Genomic DNA, 18,643 nt, shown 5'->3' with positions numbered 1-18,643 from the left:
TCTTAAGGCTTGAGCAGGGAAGGAACTCGGGTATATTTTGTTTGGTACAGAGTGATTTTTTAAAATTGAATACATTATCAAGATTTTAAAATTAGAATGCTTTATATGAAAATAATCTAAATCTCTCATTCCTTGGGAAATTAGAAAACCTAGCAAAAATAGGCTCCAATTCTTTGAGGATAGCGACAGGCAATTTAGAGCAGAGTGGCTCTGCCCCTAGAGCCCTCTTGTCCTCCACCCTCCACGCGGTTTACTCATGGGCATTGGCTGCCAAGCCCCACGAACTCTTTGCATTTGCCCCACAGGAATTAAGGAGCAATGGCTAACACCCATCTGTTGGGGCCATTCCTTCTCTCCTGGAGAATAAATGTTCCCCTCGCCCTTCGAATACAGCTTTGCACAGAGGATCACAGAAACAGCTCACCTTCCTAGCGGACAAACTTCCCACAACCCATGAAACTTGCACTGCCCTCCGCTCATTGTCCCAGCCCTTCGCTCCAGGGTCCCCTTCCTTGCATAGGGCCTTCCGGGGGTCGCCCACCATCTGGGATTTGGAGCCCAGAGGCGGGTCCGCGGCCCGCAGCCGCCGCTCTCTGCCCCGGGCCGGGAGCGCGGCTCGCCCAGGCGGCACTGGGCATGCTCAGAGGCGGCCGCGGGGGCAGGTTTGCTTCGCAGGCGCTCGCACTCGGCGGCCGGCGGGCGCGCGGCTGCAGCTGGAGCTCGGGCGCCTGGAGTTGGAGTTGCCGGGAGTTTCCCTCCCACTCCTCCCTCTTCGCGCGCGGCAGCCGAAGCCGGCGCGCGAGCCGCGAGAGGCGGCGGGGCAGCAACCGACCCCGCAAAGCCTTGTCCGGAGCCCGGAGCCCCGTGCGGGGCAGCCCCCGGGGAGGAGCCTCGCTGGCTGGGACGCGTGCCGCGCACTGGCACTGCCGGGGCACGAGCCAGGCTGCACGGTAGGGCCGGGGCGTGGGGAGCGGGCGGGCGAGGCAGAGGCCAGGCCAGGGGGGATGCGGCTGCAGCAGCCGCAGCGATCGGGGCTCCCGGCGCTCGGTCCGATGAGGGAGGCTGGGGCAGGGACCCCGCGGCGGGGCCGGAGGGGTAGGCAGGCGCTCAGATAGATGCTTTCAAGTTGGCGGGCGGTGGGATACAGGGGCTGCGCGCAGCTGCTGAGTGCGCGCCCAGAGCGATTCGGGTCCCTGGTTCCCCCCAAACCTGGTACTCGGTGCGCGGGCAGGGTTGAGCAAGCCGCGAAGCGGGGCACTTTCCTCCGAGAAAGTTGAGGATGGAGCCCTTATTTTCGCACCGTGCCCGCGGTACGATGGTCCTGAGAGTGCCGCCCGAAGCCCCCCGTGTGGAGGAGCTGAGTGGGTCGCGGCGCCCCTGGGCAGAGCTCCTCCACCCCCGGCTGAAATCTACGAAACACCCAGATCTTCGCTTCCCTGGCGTCGTCTAGGAAAATCATTCCTGCCAAAACCGAGGTAGGCTTCCGGGCGGCATGGCTCCCTGCCTCTAGGGCGCTACCTAGGGCGATGCCCCTTCTCCAACCTCAGAAGTGACCAAGGGCGCCGGGTTCCCTGTTGGCCCTTGAGGTGGCCGGAATGGAGCCCCATACACATGGTGGGGCAACGTGGCTGGGTAGGTGGCCAGCCTAAGTTTTCCTCCAGCCCTTTCCTAGTTTTACAGCACCCTACCACCAACTCCGCCCTTCCCCTTTCATCTTCACAGAGATAAGACCTGGAGGAAGAGGTGGAGAGTTTGGGTGGACATACTGTTTCTTAAGAGAGGACGCCTGGGTCGTATCTGCCTTGGGCTCAAGCCCCAAGACTAAGAAATCCTCCCCCCTTTCTATTATTCTTCCTCAGGGGCTGGGCGGGAGGTAACAGCGCCCGTTGGCCCACAAGAATGACCACTTCATCCCACTGGTCTCCTAAGATCGTGTCCGGGCGACTCCAGGACCCTGGAGATGGCACTGTGTGGATTGTGAGGGTGTGGAGGATGCTGATGGTTTCTCTTGGCTCCACTTTTTTCACTTCTTGTTTTGAGTTTTGGGGTTTTGCCTGCACGAGAGTCAGCGCTGTGCTGTCATAACCCGAGGGGATGGGGGTGGAGGAGCTTCAACCAGGCAGTGAGCCCTGTGCGCCTGCTTCTGAGGCTGCTAGTGGGAACTCGTCCAGAAATGATTATGCAGGCTAGAAATATGCCTCTTTTTTGGCCGAACACCTTGGCTGTTGGGTTTGTGTGTTAATTTCTTAAAGGGGCACCCACACACTGCTCAGATGCCACGTTTCAGGGGCTCCCCATTGGTGCTACCTGTTTTCCTATGTGTTTTTCCCTGGGGTCATTTGCTCTGGCGCACATTTTCTGATGTGGGAATCCCTGGTGTGGGTACATATGTTACAGAGCCAGAGAGACCAGACGTCAGGCTGTAGCTTTACAGGGCATGACTGTGCTGGCAAACTGTTAGCTACTCTAGACTTCAGTTTTCTCCTCTGTCAAATGGGGACAATAGTGACCTTACCTCCTTTCATTGCAGGAGACTTGGGTGAGATAATGGAAGTGAAAAGTGCTCAGAAAACCTCAAAGCACTATTCATGTCTTACTGTGTTTGTGCCTTTTACTCAGTTTTCCTTTCTTTCTTCCTTTCTTTCTTTCTTTCTTTCTTTCTTTCTTTCTTTCTTTCTTTCTTTCTTTCTTTCTTACTTTCTTCTTTCTTCTTTCTAAATGAACCACTTCTTTTAATTATAACAAGACATCTAAGTCTTCTCCCCTCTGCTCACTCCTTACGAAGAGATTTAATTGCTAGGGTCTTTTGGAGTAGCTATTTCTCTTCTTTTTTCTCTTCCTGTAAATCCATCTCTTTTGATGCCCCAGTCCTCATATTTATCTGAGGGAAGCATGGTGTAGATGAGGAGACAGGGTCGGATCACCTTGTCAATGTTCAGAGTCCTGGGCCCTGGTTTCAGATCTAAAGTTGATGAACAAGTCAGCAGACTCTAGGCTAGAGCTCTGGCTTGACCTTTAATAGTGACCTTGAACTAAGGACTCAATTCCTCGTTGCGGAAATCAGTCTGTGAGGTTAAGCAATGCTGAGTAGAGGCAAGAACAGGTGAGATTGCCTCTGACACACTTAGTAAGGGTTTCATCAGGCTCCTGACCCCCCACCCCCCTCTGCATCTTCCCCAATCCTAGGGCAGTAGTTCTCAAACATGAGCATCAGAGTCACCTAGAGTACAGCTATGAGGTGAGAGAAAGTAAGAAAATGAGGTTTGTTCTGGAATGCCATTATTTTAATATCTCACCTATAGAGACAGTGTTTTAGGAACTTGCCTAAACCATTTTGTATTTCCAGTACCTGTGCCTGTTACCATTGTCCTGTTTGAATCATTCTGATTGCTCTTCAAATGAATTATTTTTCACACACACACAAAGATAGGAACTCCCCTCCTTTTTGTACTGTAAAGTATTTAGTCATTGGTTCCTAGGTCATTCTTTGGTAGACTGAGGTTGGTGATCCTGTTATTGATAAATCCAACAACTACTCCATTTCCTTTCTTTGGGAATCTCAGGCATTTGAAAAGAGGAGGTTGCATAAAGTTCTGGCAGCTTGAACCTTACATTTGGAGAACTTATGAGCAAGTTTAAAAAGAATTGTTATATGGTGTCTTCTCTGAATGGGCAGTTTACCCAGACCTTGGGGCAGCTGTTGTACACACCATGACAGATGTCCTATGGTGGTCACATCTGGGGAAGGCCTTCCGTTCCTTCTGGTAGTAACTGAGTTGCTCTCTCACTCTCCAAGGGGGCAGAAGGCCGAATGTCAGGGGCAACTGTACAGCATTAGTGCTGCTGGGTGTGATTTAGCTTATAAGTAAGCACTTTTGGGGCACAGCCCAATCTTAAGCTTTTCTCCTTGTCCCTTTAAGCTATGGTCCTGGGCTGAGAGTTGACCATGACTTACGGTGGCCTACATTGTGTCAATGATTTCTAGCTACTTTGTATCAGAGAGGCTTGGATCCTGCTTGAGTCAGGAGGGTTCCCGAGATGACATCCTAAAGCAGAATAGGTATATGTAGCACCCACAGGGACTAGGTGTAAGAGGCGGGTCAACATTTAAACTAGCCTCGTGTTGCTGTGCCAAAAGAAGTGCCAGCTGGCCATCATGCTTTATCTCAGCTTTCCATTTGTTCTTTGTTATAGTTTTAAAATGACTAGCACTAGGAAAACCTGTCAGTAAAGACAGGTTTTAAGAAACTCAAGTGTAGCACTTAGTGTTAAAGTAGATAAACTGCAAGACCCAGGCCCGTCTTCCTGCCTATAATCAGCAGTCAGTGAAGAAACAATCTTCGGGTTGTAATTCTTGAGCTTTCCTAGCTAATTTAAACGGTTTTGGCACTTAACATAAGTAGGGAACATTTCTGCTTTAAAATTCTTTCCCATAACTTGATGTTTATATTTTGGGTGCTACGCCTACTTTCCACCACTAGGATTTTTTTCCAGTGTAGGGAAAGCTTCTTTCCTTATCACTGTTGTCCACTGTTCTCAGCATGTGACCATATTATATCTTTGCTCCCTTGGATAAGTCTGTTTTGAGCCGGTCATTATGATACTTTATTTCTCTTTGGTCATCAGAGCTGCTGTTACTGGGTCATAGAGATTCAAGGTCCATTCCTGGAACACTGTTCCCAGCCTTCCTAGAGGGTGCTTTTTAACTAAAACTTGGGTTGTATTGCACTCGCTCAATTCTAATATACGTTTTTTCACACTTCATCATTTTCCAACTTCAGAAATCCAGATGGCTCTTAAAATGATGAACACACAATGTATGTGTTTTTTTTTTTTTTCTTTTTCCGTAACTTGGCACGTTAATAGACTGACTTCCAATTTTTGGCATTCTAAAACAAAGCATATTTGGTTCTTTACCCCACTAGAATATATGATTTCTACGCAGTGCTTTCCAACTGATAGAATCAAACAGCATTTGAATTAGCTCAGCAGTTCCCAGACTATGTCGGAAGAATGATCTTGGGGTGGATGTTAATAGGTGTCCTCTTGTAAAGGGCAGTTTCTTCTCTTAGAGACTCTCCACATGTGCACCATCATATCAAAGACCCTGAGAAGTACTGCAGTTAACAGGGTCAGCAACAAAAAACTTGGTTGTATTTATTTAATTAAATGTTTCCCAGAACATTTTGAGGATTTGTGTGTAACTTCTAGGATTCCATTACTGAACTGGCACAATCCAGCAATTGCAGCAAGTGGTTTAATAGCATCTGTGGATGGGGAAATTTCACCTAATATGTCCTTAACGTAAAGAGCATTTGCTAAATAAGAATATTAATTGATTAGTGAACTCTCCAGGTGTTTACTCTTTTTGATTTCAGAGTGGAGAGAAAACACTTTAAGTTGTGGTGGCTAAGAAAGTCTCCATGGAGGGGCTCGAGTAAGAAAACGTTGGAAATGATGGCTGGCACTTTTGTAGAGGAAAAGGGGTGTTTCAGTTTGGTGGTATAATGGAGCAGGAATGTGAAGACCTATATTTGTGTCTGCATATAAATACATTTCAGGGCGAATAAGAAAAGGACCATGCCTAGCACAGAGTGAGACCCGGTGAATCTGTGGTGGTCTGAGAACCTATTTATTGTTAAGGTCTTTTCTTGATTTTGTAAATTCACTGAAGGAGCAGATGAGTTTGTCCACACAGGAGAGCTAGTTGTGGATAAACAGGAGGGGAGGCACAACACTCGGGTTGAAAACAAGGAGGGGTGCATGAGAAAGAAATGAGGAAAAAAGTTGTTCTTAGTCCTTTAAAGGATAGTAGTCCCAGGTACAAAGGAATCTGGTCCAGTTGAAGAATTTTGGATATTTGGGAAAAGGGTGTTTTGGAAGATCCCCTCAAAGAGGGGTCTTAACTGGAGTTTCAAAAAATAGCAAGAAGCCCTGCTGGTGTGGCTTAGTTTGTTGAGCATTGCCCCATGCACTGAAAGGTTGCCAGTTCCGTTCCCACTTAGGGCACATATCCAGGTTGCAGGCTTGATCCAGGTGTGTGTGGAAGACAACCAATCGATGTTTCTCTAACTCCCTCTCCCTTCCTCTCTCTCTCTAATGAAAAAAATAAAATAAAAAAATAGCAAGAACAAAGAAGTTTTACAACTGAACAATAAACAAGGAAATAACCCAATTTAAAATGGGCTTAGGACTTAAATAAATACCTCTTCCAAGAAGATATACAAATGGCCAATAAATGCATGAAAAGATGCTCAACATCATTAGTTATTTGGGAAATACAAATAAAAACTACGGTGAGATAACACTTCACATCCATCATGGTGGCTGTAATAAAAAATATATAATAACAAGTGTCAGTGAGGGTGTGAAGAAATCAGAATTTTCATATATTTCATTGTAGATGGGAATGTAAAATTTTACAGCCACTTTGTAAAATAGTAGTTCCTCAAAATGTTAAGCATAGAAGTATCTCATGACCAATTCTACTCCTTGGTATACACCCAAGAAAACAGAGGACATATGTTCATGCAAACACTTGCACATGAATGTTCATAATAGCATTATTTATAACAGTCCCAACATGGAAATAACCCACATTTCCACCTGCTGATGAATGAATAAACAAAATATGGTATATCCACATAATTCCTTGTAAACATACTATATGAATAAAGCCAAACACATAAGGCCATATATTATGTAATTCCATTATGTAGGGTCCAGAATAGCAAATCCACGGTGATAAAAATTGCATTAGTGGTTGCCAAGGGCTGGGGAGAGGAAGGAATGGGGAGTGACTATTAATGGGTATGTGGTTTCTTTTTCGGAGTGGTGAACATATTCTGGAATTAAATAGTGTTGATGGTTGCACAACTTTGTGAATATACTGAAAACTACTGAACTGTAGCCCTGGCCAGTGTGGCTCAGTTGGTTAGGCAGCATTCCATGTACCAAAATTGTGCTGGTTCAATTCCTGACCAGGGCACATGCCAGGGTTGTAGGCTTGATCCCCGGTAGGGGGCTTGCAGGAGGCAGCTGATCTCTGTTTCACTCTCAGCTCTTACACCAATGTTTCTCTCTCCCTCCCCCTCCCTTCCTTTCTCTCTCTCTCTCTCTCTCTCTCTCTCTCTCTCTCTCTCTCTATATATATATATATATATATATATATATATATATATATAAATAAAATATTTTTCAAAAACTACTGAATTGTACACCTTCAAAGGGTGAATTGAGTGGTATGTGAATATCTCAGTTAAAACAACAACAACAACAACAACAACAACACAGCAAAAAGGTCATTGTGGCTGGAGTAAGAGGCAACTAACAAGAAAAAAGTGGTGAGAGAGAACCAGGAATGGGGTATCAATTTCAGGCCAAATTTTCTGCTTTTGGGAAAAAAAATACCTAGATAATTTCTTTCTCCTTGTTTGCTATTGGGTCCCTTAGGATTTTCCTATTACCTTTTCATTCAAAAATCCTTCCCCTGAATTAAAAGTGTTTTGTTCCAAGTCGCTCATACAGTCAGTGGGATAGTTTTCATGGCAGATGCCTGTGATCTCTAGATCAGCATGTGTTTCTGGACTTCCCTCTGGACACGAATTCCATATTTAGGCTTCCATGTGGTGATCCACCAGAGGGCATTAGTGCTGACTGGGCAACTTCTTTTTAGCTTCGCCCTGAAGATTTGACTGTGGTAGACATTTTAGTGTCATCTTCTGATTTGTTTATGGAACTCTGTCAAGGCCTTTTAAAAAAATCTCTGTATTAAACAGGGTTTACATGGCACTTGGCATTATACAAGCATCAGCGTGTTTGGGTCCAAGAGTCATGCTACTACATGAGGTTTAATACCACGGAGTTGAGGTCCAGTCCATCGGTAGAGATATTTCTTCTGTCTTTAGCAGTGTATTGTAGCTGTGCTTCTCTAACTCATGGACAGGAAGCACCTGGAAAGCTTGTTAAAAGTGCTGATTCAGTAGACCTGGGTTGAGGCTTGAGATTCTGCAGTTATAAACAGCTCCCATTGATGTGGATGCTGCCGATGCATGGATCACTCTGAATATTAGCTGACATGGTATAGAGCAGATGGCCTTGGAGTGGGATAGAGCTGAATGTGAAAGGTCACTCCACCATTCATTTGCTGTGGGAACTTGGGCAAGGTAAGTCACATCTGAGCCACAGTGTTCATTATCTGTGAGATCAGAGTAAGATCTAGCTCTTAGAAAAGTGTCTAATATGATGCACCTGGAATGTTAAGTATTATTTGACTTTTTCTTCTCACAAGGGTTACAAATCCCATGGTAAAGACCAAGCAAAAATATATATAAAAGAAAGCCACAGGTTTTGAAGAGGGTTTTGATTTCTGGAGGGGCGGGGGAGAGGAGAGGATGTAGGGGAAGTTAGATATGAATCCTACTCCTCAGGACAATATTAATTTGCTTATTGGTTCATAGATTAACACAGTTTTCTTTTTTTGTTTATTTGTTTTAAAAATATATTTTTATTGACTTCAGAGAGGAAGGAAGAGGGAGAGAGAGATAGAAACATCAATGATGAGAGAGACTCATTGACCAGCTGCCTCTTGCACCCCCTCCATCTCCCATAGGGCATTGAGCCCGCTACCCAGGCATGTGCCCTGACCGGGAATTGAACCGTGACCTCTGGTTCATAGGTTGATGCTCAACCATTGAGCCACACCAGCCAGGCTAGCATTCTATATAATAAAGAGGTAATATGCAAATTGACTGTCATGCCCTCACACAAGATGGCCGCCCTCATGTGATCACAAGATGGCTGCACCCATGTGGTCACAAGATGGCCACCACAAGAAGGCCGGCAAGGGAGGGCAGTTGGGGGCAATCGGGCTTGCAGGGGAGGGCAGTTAGGGATGACCAGGCCAGCAGGGGAGCAGTTAGGCATTGATCAGACTGGCATGGGAGTGGTTAGGGGCAATCAGGCAGGCAGGCAGGTGAGCAGTTAGGAGCCAGCAGTCCCAGATTGTGAGAGGGATGTCCAGATTGGAGGGATCCCAGATTGGAGAAGGTGCAGGCCAGGCTGAGGGACATCCCCCTGTGCAAGAATTTTGTGCACTGGGCCTCTAGTAGTTTTACTAAAATCACTGTGCTAGTCTCAGCAGAGGCTGGGTAATTTTTAATCTTTGCTTTCATGAAGTTGGTGTCTGTTTGACCAGAAAGCCATCTCTGAGCTGCTCAGTTGTTGCTACACTTCCTTGGTTGGGTGGACTCTGCCCATCCTTCCCCTGTCACAGACTTTTCTCTCCTGGAGGAAGTAAAGGAAGCTAAAATGCAAAACATTGAGCTTCATGAGCAACATAGGGTCACTTTCTGGTGATGAGGTTGAAAATATTTGCTTCATTGTGGACTTCAGAAAATCTGGGCATGTCATTAATTTACCTTCCTAACTTTGGATAGGTTAAGTTGAATTAGGTTAATGGGGGAACAGCTGCAGGAAGAACTGGGAACTAAATCCGGGCACTGACTACTTCTCCCGCCTGGAGCCCATGTAGCTTGCCCTCAGAGAGCCTCAAGTTTCTTTTGTCGCTATTTGGAACCAAAAATAATCCCTGCTGGGCTGCTTCCTGGGGTTGGGGCTCACATGAGTTGCATTTGCGAGGGCATTGTGAGCTCTCAGAGGATGCAGTCTCTGCAAAGTCTGCTGCATCACCCCACAGTGCTGGTGTGGGCACTTATGTCCTCACAGGTTTACACAAGGTGAGTTGTGGCTTGTTAACTTTTGTTCTGTTTCTATTTCCTTTTTCCTCATTTGAAGTGGGAGGAAATAAGAGATTATGTTTATATTTCAAGTAAATTGGTGGATCCTTTTCACTTTCTTCTAGGGGAAAAAAAAAGACACAACATAGTTTTTAAGATTTTAACAAAACCACAAGTGCAAGAAACCAAACTAGTTTCCAGTCTCCACAGCCTGAAAGGCATTGCTTTCCTAAGGATGGTGATTTGACCCTGTGAGGTCCTGTTTCACCTTCCTGTTTAACCATTTCTTGTGGGTTGGCAGGGGTGGGCCTTTAATGACTGATGACTTGGAAAGAAATAAGAGGAGTCACTTTGTTAAGGTGCCAGACCTGAGTGTTTAAACTTTGATGCTGCACCAACATCAAATAATCAAAGATAAGGTATTTGGGTGGAAGCCTAACTCTCTAGGCCTCACTGGCACTTGCTGTCCTTCTGGAAGGTGGAGGAGGTTAGGGGTGTCACGTGCAAGTGGGAATGATCTGATTTCAGAGGTGAGTAAATGTGTGTGCTGTAATCTCATCACCTTTCATAGCCACTGCTGGTACCTAACTGCGGGCAGAGAGGTTATGCCTCAGGGAGCTGTTTGTTTCGAGACTGCCTAGGAATACGTTGCCTCACACAGTCTAAGGTGAAAGCCAACAGTAGCTATTAGTCTAGAAGTTACTATTATTCCTGAAGAATAGAATCTACCTTGTCATTAATGTAGCAGTGAGGAAGCTGCCCTGCTGCTGAGAAGGAGTGGATGGAAAAGCTGGGTGTAGCTGACATAAGTCCTTTCAAATGAAATCCTTATGCAACCACAATAGTTTAAAAAATCAGACTACCTCAATGCTTAAAATTTCATGCTTATATAAAGACCTCAGCCCTAAAAAAATGGACATGTCTCCCAATTTCCCCTCTGGAAAATTACTTTTTCTTTTTAATCACATTTGTTTTCTAACATTGCCAACCGTACAGCCCCTGGTCTACTTAATGGCCATCTTTAAACATTGAACAGGGGATCCTAAATTCAGGGACCTTGTTTATGAACAGCCCTTGTTCTCAAACCCAACTAGACTGTGAATTTCTGCAGAGGTAGGGACATTCATTTCTGTGGCCTAGCGTGTCTGGAGAGAATCAATAAAAATATGTTGAGCTGGATAGCTACTTCTTCTGGGATTCTCCTCCACTGTCTAGTCTATGAATTTTTCTGTCAGTATATTATACATTACTTTTATTATTTAACATTTCCCTAGAGGTTATTATGTGCTAACATAGTATACGGTTCTAAGCACCTTACAAATGCTGATCCCTTTCATCCACAGCTGTCAGAAGTAGGTACTGTTACGTTGAGCATCTGCCCCTTGATGGTCAGTGTGCATCATAGCAACCAGTCATTCCACCATTTAGTCAATTTGCATGTTGGCCTATCATTATATAGGATGATGTTTTTTAAGTTTAACATACATACAGAAACACAAATTACATGACATGTGTTTACTTTAGTGAATTTCCGCTCCATGAACACACCTATTCTTAACACAGATGAAAGAAAAAGAGCTGCCAGCACCCCAGAATCTCCCCTTGGGCCTGCCCCTTCGGTTGCTTCCTTCTCCATGGTAGGTAGGCTACATGTCCTGACTTCTAACACTGTAGATCACTTGACCTATTTCTAAGTTTTATAGAAACACACTCATACTTTTGTATTCTTTTATCTCTAATGACTCTCTCTCTATATTGTGAGACCCATCCATAGTGTGCAAGCAGCAGTAGCTGGATTCTATTCCATTGTATAAACATACCGCAATTATTGGTTAGGGCCATTTGAGTTGTTTCTAGCTTTTGGCTTTTATGAATAATGCTGGTGTGAACACGCATGTACTTATGTCTTTTGGTTCACATAGGTATGTGGTTGTGGTGTGTGTGTATGTGGGTGTAGTTGTTGCGTCCTGCGATGGGAATACGTTCAGCTTTACTAGATACAGCCACACAGTGTTCCAATACGGCCATTCCAGTTTATGTTCCCATCTGGTGTGGCTGAGAGTGCCATTACTCCACAGTCTTGCTCATATTTTGCTTAGATCATGTAAAAATTGTGGCTATTCCTGTGTTTGTACAGAGGTGTTTCCTTGTGGTTTTCCTTTGTGTCTCTCATCACCGTTTGAAGCTTAGCATCTTTGCATGTGTATGTTGGCATTTGGATATCCTCTTCTGTGAAGTGCCTGTTCAAGTCTCCTGCCTAGTTTTCAATTGTGTTGTTTGTTTTAATTTTGAAAACAGAGTGAGGGTTTCATGAAAACATCTATGGAAAGTGTTTTTTAATATATTTTTATTGATTTCAGAAAGGAATGAAGAGAGAGAGAAAAATAGAAACATCAATGATGAGAGAGAATAATTGATCATCTGCCTCCTGCATGCCCCGCACTGGGGATCAAGCCTGCAATCTGGGCATGTGCCCTGACGGGGAATGGAACTATGAGTTCCTGCTTCATAGGTTGACGCTCAACCACTGGCTGGCTGTGAAAATTTTTTGAAATCTATAGTGATGAGAGTCACCTGTCAATGATACATGATTGCTTCTCAAAATTCCTGGAGAGCCCCTCTGACAGGAGACTTGGGTGTAGTCCAGGGGATTGTAAAGCTGTGTGATCACCTGAAAGCTGAAAAGCATTTAGCCTACAAACGTGCTTGCCTTTTATGGAAGTCACTCTGGAAGATTGTAGACCAACTCCAGAAGTATTGCTGAAAACATTCTTGGAATTGCTTTGAGTAGATTGTTCTGGATATTTTTAGTTGGTTTCAAAATGCACTTTGAAGCCTGTATTTGATTTTGGAGAAACGCAAAAGATCTCAGAACCCAGTGAGGTAAATAAAGAGGGTGCTTCATGGGTGACTTAAATATAAAAACATTATTTATTAGGCATGCCTGTAAAGGGATGGCCCTTCCTTTCCTGGGTGAAGTGTGAAAACATTAGCAGGGAAACAGAAGGCCCTGTATGAAAACCTTTCTTTTTCTATTATCTTTTAATCGTTGCAGTAACCTAGGAGGTGAGGTACTTACTGTTGTGAGCATTCCACTTTACAGATGAAAAGTGAGAGATTTAGGAAGAGAAAGCAAGCATGATTTAGGAGTGAAACCTAGCTCTCTTACCTGAGGGCCACTAGTGCCTTTTCCCCATCCTTCCTCCCCTCTGACAAGTCTTAGGAATTACATACCAGCTGCAGACAGAAAAACATGCGCAGGTGGTGAAGGTCTGGCTTCCACCCTGCCCTATTATTGACCCTCAGGAACTGGGTGGCCCTCTCCCTGCTGGAGCTCTGATGGGGGAGGAGAGCTCAGAGTCAGGCTTTGGTGCACGCATTCTTCCCAAAGACAAGTCCTGGGGCCCTATTGTTTGGAAACAATTTAGTCTTTCTGTGTCCTGCCTGGGCTCACAGTCTGACCTATAGGTCTTCTTACACTGTCTGTTCTTTTTACCTCCTGGCTGGCAAGCAGCCACCCAGGAAATACTCTAAAAATGTATTGAATGCCAGGTATTGTCACTGTTGGAAACTATATCCTGTGTGGTAAATAGTCTCTTTCCCAGCTGGGTACTTGTGTAAAATCTGACCAGTAGGGCCAGAATATTGCTGAATTCTTCAATATTCATTCATTCATGTTCTTAAAAAGAAAATTACCCATTAGTTTTCTGGTGTCTAATACAGACCTTCAGAAATTATCCTTGAAAAGAATGCCCTGGGCAGATTGCTTTCAGATAGACCTTGGGGCATCCAGCTGCCCCTGAGATGTGGAGTCTGGGAGAGACCCCAACATACATGTGACCATTGCAGAGGCTTGTTCTCCCCTTTCCTGGCTGACAGATCCCCCCAACGAGCTGGCCGTCTCTGCTGAGATTGGGAATGTCGTCTAGAAGCTGAGCACACAGAAAGCAGAAGCTGCAACCTATTTTTTTGGGCTCAAAGCCAGAGCAAAGAAACCTCAGGACTTCTCTTGAGACAGCACAGTAGCATGATTTCCTCATTTGGTATTTATTCTTAGCACCTTATATCCTACACAGTAATACTTCTGGAGTTGGTTATTAGGGCAAAGCCCTAGGTCGTGGGTAACCAGATAACCAAGTCATTTCCTATACAGATTAGAATTTTATTTCATTCACATTCAGTTTTCCCTGGATAAAATAAGGCGCTTGAGATTAAGTGTGAGGATATTTTAATGAAAACCTCCCCTGGTAGATATTCATTTTCTTACGACATTTATTTTCCTATAGAGGGTTCTAGAGCCAGAGTGAAGAGCCAGGTGTTACTAAGGAGCAGTTCATGTTCCCCAAAGACTGTGAATACCTGATGTGGCCACCTTACCTGTTTTCTCGGCCGATTATAGGATTATAGTAACCTTACACCTGTGTGGTTTGTACACCTCAGATTTGGACTTTGCTGGTGGCTATCTGAATTCACCTCCTGCCACCACCACCCCCCGCCCCCCCCCCCCCCCAAAAGACACTTATAAATACTTCTTTGTCTTGTGAGTTTTACAGGGCACTGAGCAAACACAAGCTATACATTGTGAAAGGAGGAGTAAAGGGCCGCCCACATCCTTATTTTTTGAGCGGGTGTAACTAACAACTTGTTCCTGGATGTGTAACTAGGATGTAGGTCATGATCCCACGGCGTCTCTGGCAGAGCTACAGTAAACACTGTCTCCCTGTAGGGCGCTGTGTTATCTTAAGGTACAAAGGTCTAAGGTTCTTTTTTTCTGAGACGTTTCCTATGAAGTTTATTTCATTTTGTATAAGCCTCTTGGATTGAGATTAAGGAGCTCGCTGCAGTGAATACTTGAGGCTTCCTTAATATGAAATTTGTTATGCACATGTGGTGTGTCAGTGCTAACACCTTTCTATGGGTCTTTCAACTCTGTTGATTAGGTGCTGTCATTCTCCCTGTTTTACAGAAATTAAGGTGCACACTAGTTGTCTCTTGTTCTCGGGGTCCACAGCCCATCATTTTGACTCTGGGTCGGGCCCTTGACGGCCACAGCATGCTCTACTAAGGCAGTGAGCAACCGAGGGGCTGGACAGCACGTGGGGCTACTCCTGCGACACTGAGTATGGGAAGATCAGACATTTCTTAGAAGGAAGTATAGCACTGTGGGCAGCCCCTGCTTTTTAAATATGCTCCGTTTAGGTGAGTAATGGGGAAATTCATTGTAGCAGATTTCCAGAAGAAATGGATTTTGAAGGAGAGAGCCGTCTGATGACACTGAAAGGAGAGGGCAACAGTCATCTTCATTTAAGGGTGCTGACCTACATCCTGAAAAGGCTTCCATAGAGATGATATGGTATTTGTCAGGGGGTTCTTAAAAGCACTTTTACCTGGGGCAATTGTTTCATTAGGTTTGCGAGTTTTAGCAGACTCTCCTTGTCCTCTTTCTACTGACGGCAAATAGACAGGGCCAAGCTCCTTCTATGTGGAGCTTCACTTCTTCCTCTTTTATTTCATCTCTGGGCTTTGGAGAAGAGAAGGGACAGATACAGGTAGTTCCTCTCTCCTTCCTCGCATGGGCACCATGTCACAGTGCTATGTTGGGGTGAAGAGGCCTGGAGAAATTGCCAGGGAAGACCCCTTATAAAGGCAAGAGGTCTGGTTTAAAATCCTGCAGGGGTCATTTACCTGCATCTTTGTCAGGGCATCTTTTTCATTTTGTTTTGTGTTGATCTTATCTCTGTCTTTTCATTCATTCAACAAAAAGTGACTACTATGTGTAACCAATTACCATGGTGAGAAAAAGGTGGCAAGGTTTTTGCTTTTATAGAATTAAAAAAAAATCTGTACACAAAAATACTTGCATAAAATGTTAAATGACAACTGTTGTAAGTGTATATGGGAGAGATAAATATTTGAGGAAATTTGGCCTAGTTAAGGAAACCAAGGTGGCCTTCCTCAGGAAGTGATGGTGAGCAGCAATATGAAGGATGAGTAGGAGTTAAAGAGGGAGGGGATGACATTACAAAGGTGACAGATGTACAAAGTCCCTGTGGTGGAGGAGGCCACAGTATGAGTAAGGGACAGAAGGCCCCTGTGACTGAGAGTGTAGAATAAAGAGTATGAGACAGTCTTTTCCAAAGAGTCATGAGGGCTTCTAAGCATGGGTTTGAAGTGATCAGATTAACAAGATGGTTGCAGTTAGAGAGAGAGAGAGAGAGAGAGAGAGAGAGAGAGAGAGAGAGAGAAAGAAAGAGAGAGAGAGAGAGAGAGAAAGGGATGAATGGATTATAGGGATTCAAGAGGAGATGTGGATGGACCAGTATAGAAGTTTTTGCTGTAGTTCAGGAATAAATGATGATCACCTGATCAAGAGAGGTAAGGATGGAGAGATGGGTGGATGTTGAGAAAGGTAGACATAATATTACTGGAAGTACCGGGTGAGAAAGATGGAGGTATCAGGGACTACTCCTTGGTTTCTAGCTTATACAATTGGATGATGGAGTGCCATTCTTTATATATCTTCCCAAGTAGACTATAGGCTGTTTAATAGCAGGATATTTTTCTAATTTAATTTCAAACCCTTCCAGTGTAACCTATACAGTAGGTACTCAGTTTTTGTTTTCTATATTATTTGAACACGAGGGATTTCTTCAGAATGATGGCACGTATGCTTGGTGGGAAGCAGCAGTTCATGTACCACTTAGTGTGATTGGGGCAAGAGAAAAGTAACATAGTTGGAATAGAACCCCAAAGGCATTTATCCATGTAGAGATATGCCTTCAGTTTTCAGGAAGCATTTCTAGTAATTTTGAACTTTTTAACCCTTGGAAATCTATATTTTTTCATTTCTGCTAGACTGAACTGTAAGGTGAGCCTAATAGCACTAACCTTTTGGGGTAGATGTGAGGGTTTATTTGATAACTTTGTGAAATATGGAGGGTTTTATATGAAGGATTCTATTCATCAGTGCTTTCTTTTCCACTAAAGTCCTCCCCACCAATAGTGGATGCTGTTGCTCAGAGGGACCCAGCCATGTGATGACAATTGAATCTTGGTGGAGAAGTACCTGAAATATCATATTTCTCTTGGATAGCTGTTCACACACAGGTAAAAAGTACCTGTGTTTCTTTTTATATCCAATCCTTCTGTAAAATTATTAGTCAGTGGGTAAGTTTTAAGATGATGTAACTCTTAAGTGGTCTGAAGACTGAGAGAGAGATGAGTGAAAGTCAGATCTAGGTTTATTTGTTGTTTGTTTTAAGATCAGTTTGGATTTCAGGTGCCGGGGTGCTCAAGGCAAGTCACAACCCCAGAACTGAGAGTATAAGGAGGACAAATGATTTCTTAATCTTTCTCCTCAGTGTAGATACATGTAAGATGATGGTGATAATCACCGCCAACCTTCTTGAAGACTGGACAGAGGATAATTCTGGTGTGGTGGTTGTCGTTGGGACCAGTGCTCCACAATTCTTCTCCACAGAATAGAATACGTTCACTAAGATGAACTTGTTCAAAATGATTTGCCTTTAGTTGGCCTATTTTCCTCGATTTTCTTTAGGTTGTATATTTTAAGCCTCTATTTTTTCCACCCCTTTCTGTCTTTTCAAACATTCTGAACACTAGTGTATGTCTTTCTATCTTTACCACTGTATTTTTTCCACTCTCCACTTTTTCTTGGAACTGCATGGTACCATTGTTTATTTCATTCTGTAGTTGGAAAAGGACTTAGGTATACAATCAACTCTTTTGTCTTCTCTCTATGTGCTTTCTATCTATTCCATTTTACAAATAAGGAAATCGAGGCTGTACAGTTCTACATGAAACTGTAGTAAACACAGGGCTCTTAACTCTGATCTTTTGATTCCTCAGCTAGTGGTGATTTTCTAGAACTTTAACATATTTTTGAGATTTTTTTATTTTATAATTTAACTTTCCATTTAAAGTTATTCTCTTCTGGAAGTTGTTTCCCTGCTTTATGGTAAGTAAAGTTTTTATTGGTTCAGCACAACGGGAGAACCTAGCAATGAATTTGTCTTTTAAAATAAATAGGAAAGTTTATAGCTCTATAAATAATATTTATTGAATTTAGCAATATTATTTGTATGGATGGATAAATAATTTTGAAGTGTACCAATATTTTCTGTCTGGTCCAGCCAAATTCCCACTTGGAGGAGATTATATTTGTGTTGAAACTCACTGTCCTTTCTCTAGCATCTTGGTCTTTTGGAGGGGTGAATCTTTGGACTCATGATTTTTCACTCTGCATTTGCATAGGAAATCAGGATGTATAAAGTAATTTTGAAAGGTTCCAGAAAATTTTCATAAGGTAATTCTCATAAATCCACTGAATTAAAAATAAAGAACATATAGCAACAGGACTTGTTATATAGCAACAGGACTTGTTGTTTCTTTTAAAGAAGAGATGGGAGTCCATGAATCAAGTGAAGACAGGCTATGGCAATTTCAGAAAGTATGGGGATTACTGCTTTAAAGGCCCAGGAACAACAGATAAGAACACGGTCACTCTATCAGTCTTTATTGCACCCTGGTGTGTAGGTGAATATTGAAGTTCTCTTTAACTGGTGATCTATGCTATTTCCCTCTAAAAGCTGTCTATTTAAAACCAGTTCTGTTCCCTTGCTCAGCTCAGTGAGCATTTTTTCCCTATTTTTGCCCTCAGAGATGCACCTCAGGATGAAGAGCCCTTGATGTAACAGTGTCTTGCCTTTAACTCAAGGTCTTAGAGTCATGATTAATTGGCAAATACTGACCTCAGAAAGGACAAGAGACTAATTCTTGGAATTTACAGTGTTTATGGTAATAATAAGGGTGCTGAGATCTTGTTGCCAAGAGGGGGCCAGGCTCTCCTGGTAAGTTGATGAGTACTTTGGCTTCCTTTGTCCATT

General features: G+C 43.8%; 1 protein-coding gene across 3 annotated transcripts in view; it reads left to right on the top strand.

The window, feature by feature from the left end:
- The first annotated feature begins 658 nt into the window (after window positions 1-658).
- The window catches only part of STXBP6 (syntaxin binding protein 6), a 269,555-nt gene continuing 251,570 nt past the window's right edge, over window positions 659-18,643 (top strand). Inside the window, exons 1-2 of one of the 3 annotated variants that reach the window (XM_059709527.1) lie at window positions 829-950; window positions 16,725-16,844. The gene's annotated coding sequence lies outside the window, so the exon portion shown is untranslated. Of the gene's footprint in view, window positions 951-1,350; window positions 1,476-16,724; window positions 16,845-18,643 lie in introns of those variants that run through there. The other 2 variants (XM_059709535.1, XM_059709520.1) reach the window with 2 other exon arrangements.

Source organism: Myotis daubentonii, chromosome 1 (assembly GCF_963259705.1).
Source record: "Myotis daubentonii chromosome 1, mMyoDau2.1, whole genome shotgun sequence".
Classification (NCBI taxonomy): domain Eukaryota; kingdom Metazoa; phylum Chordata; class Mammalia; order Chiroptera; family Vespertilionidae; genus Myotis; species Myotis daubentonii.
This window is presented reverse-complemented; position numbering and strand designations above follow the sequence as displayed.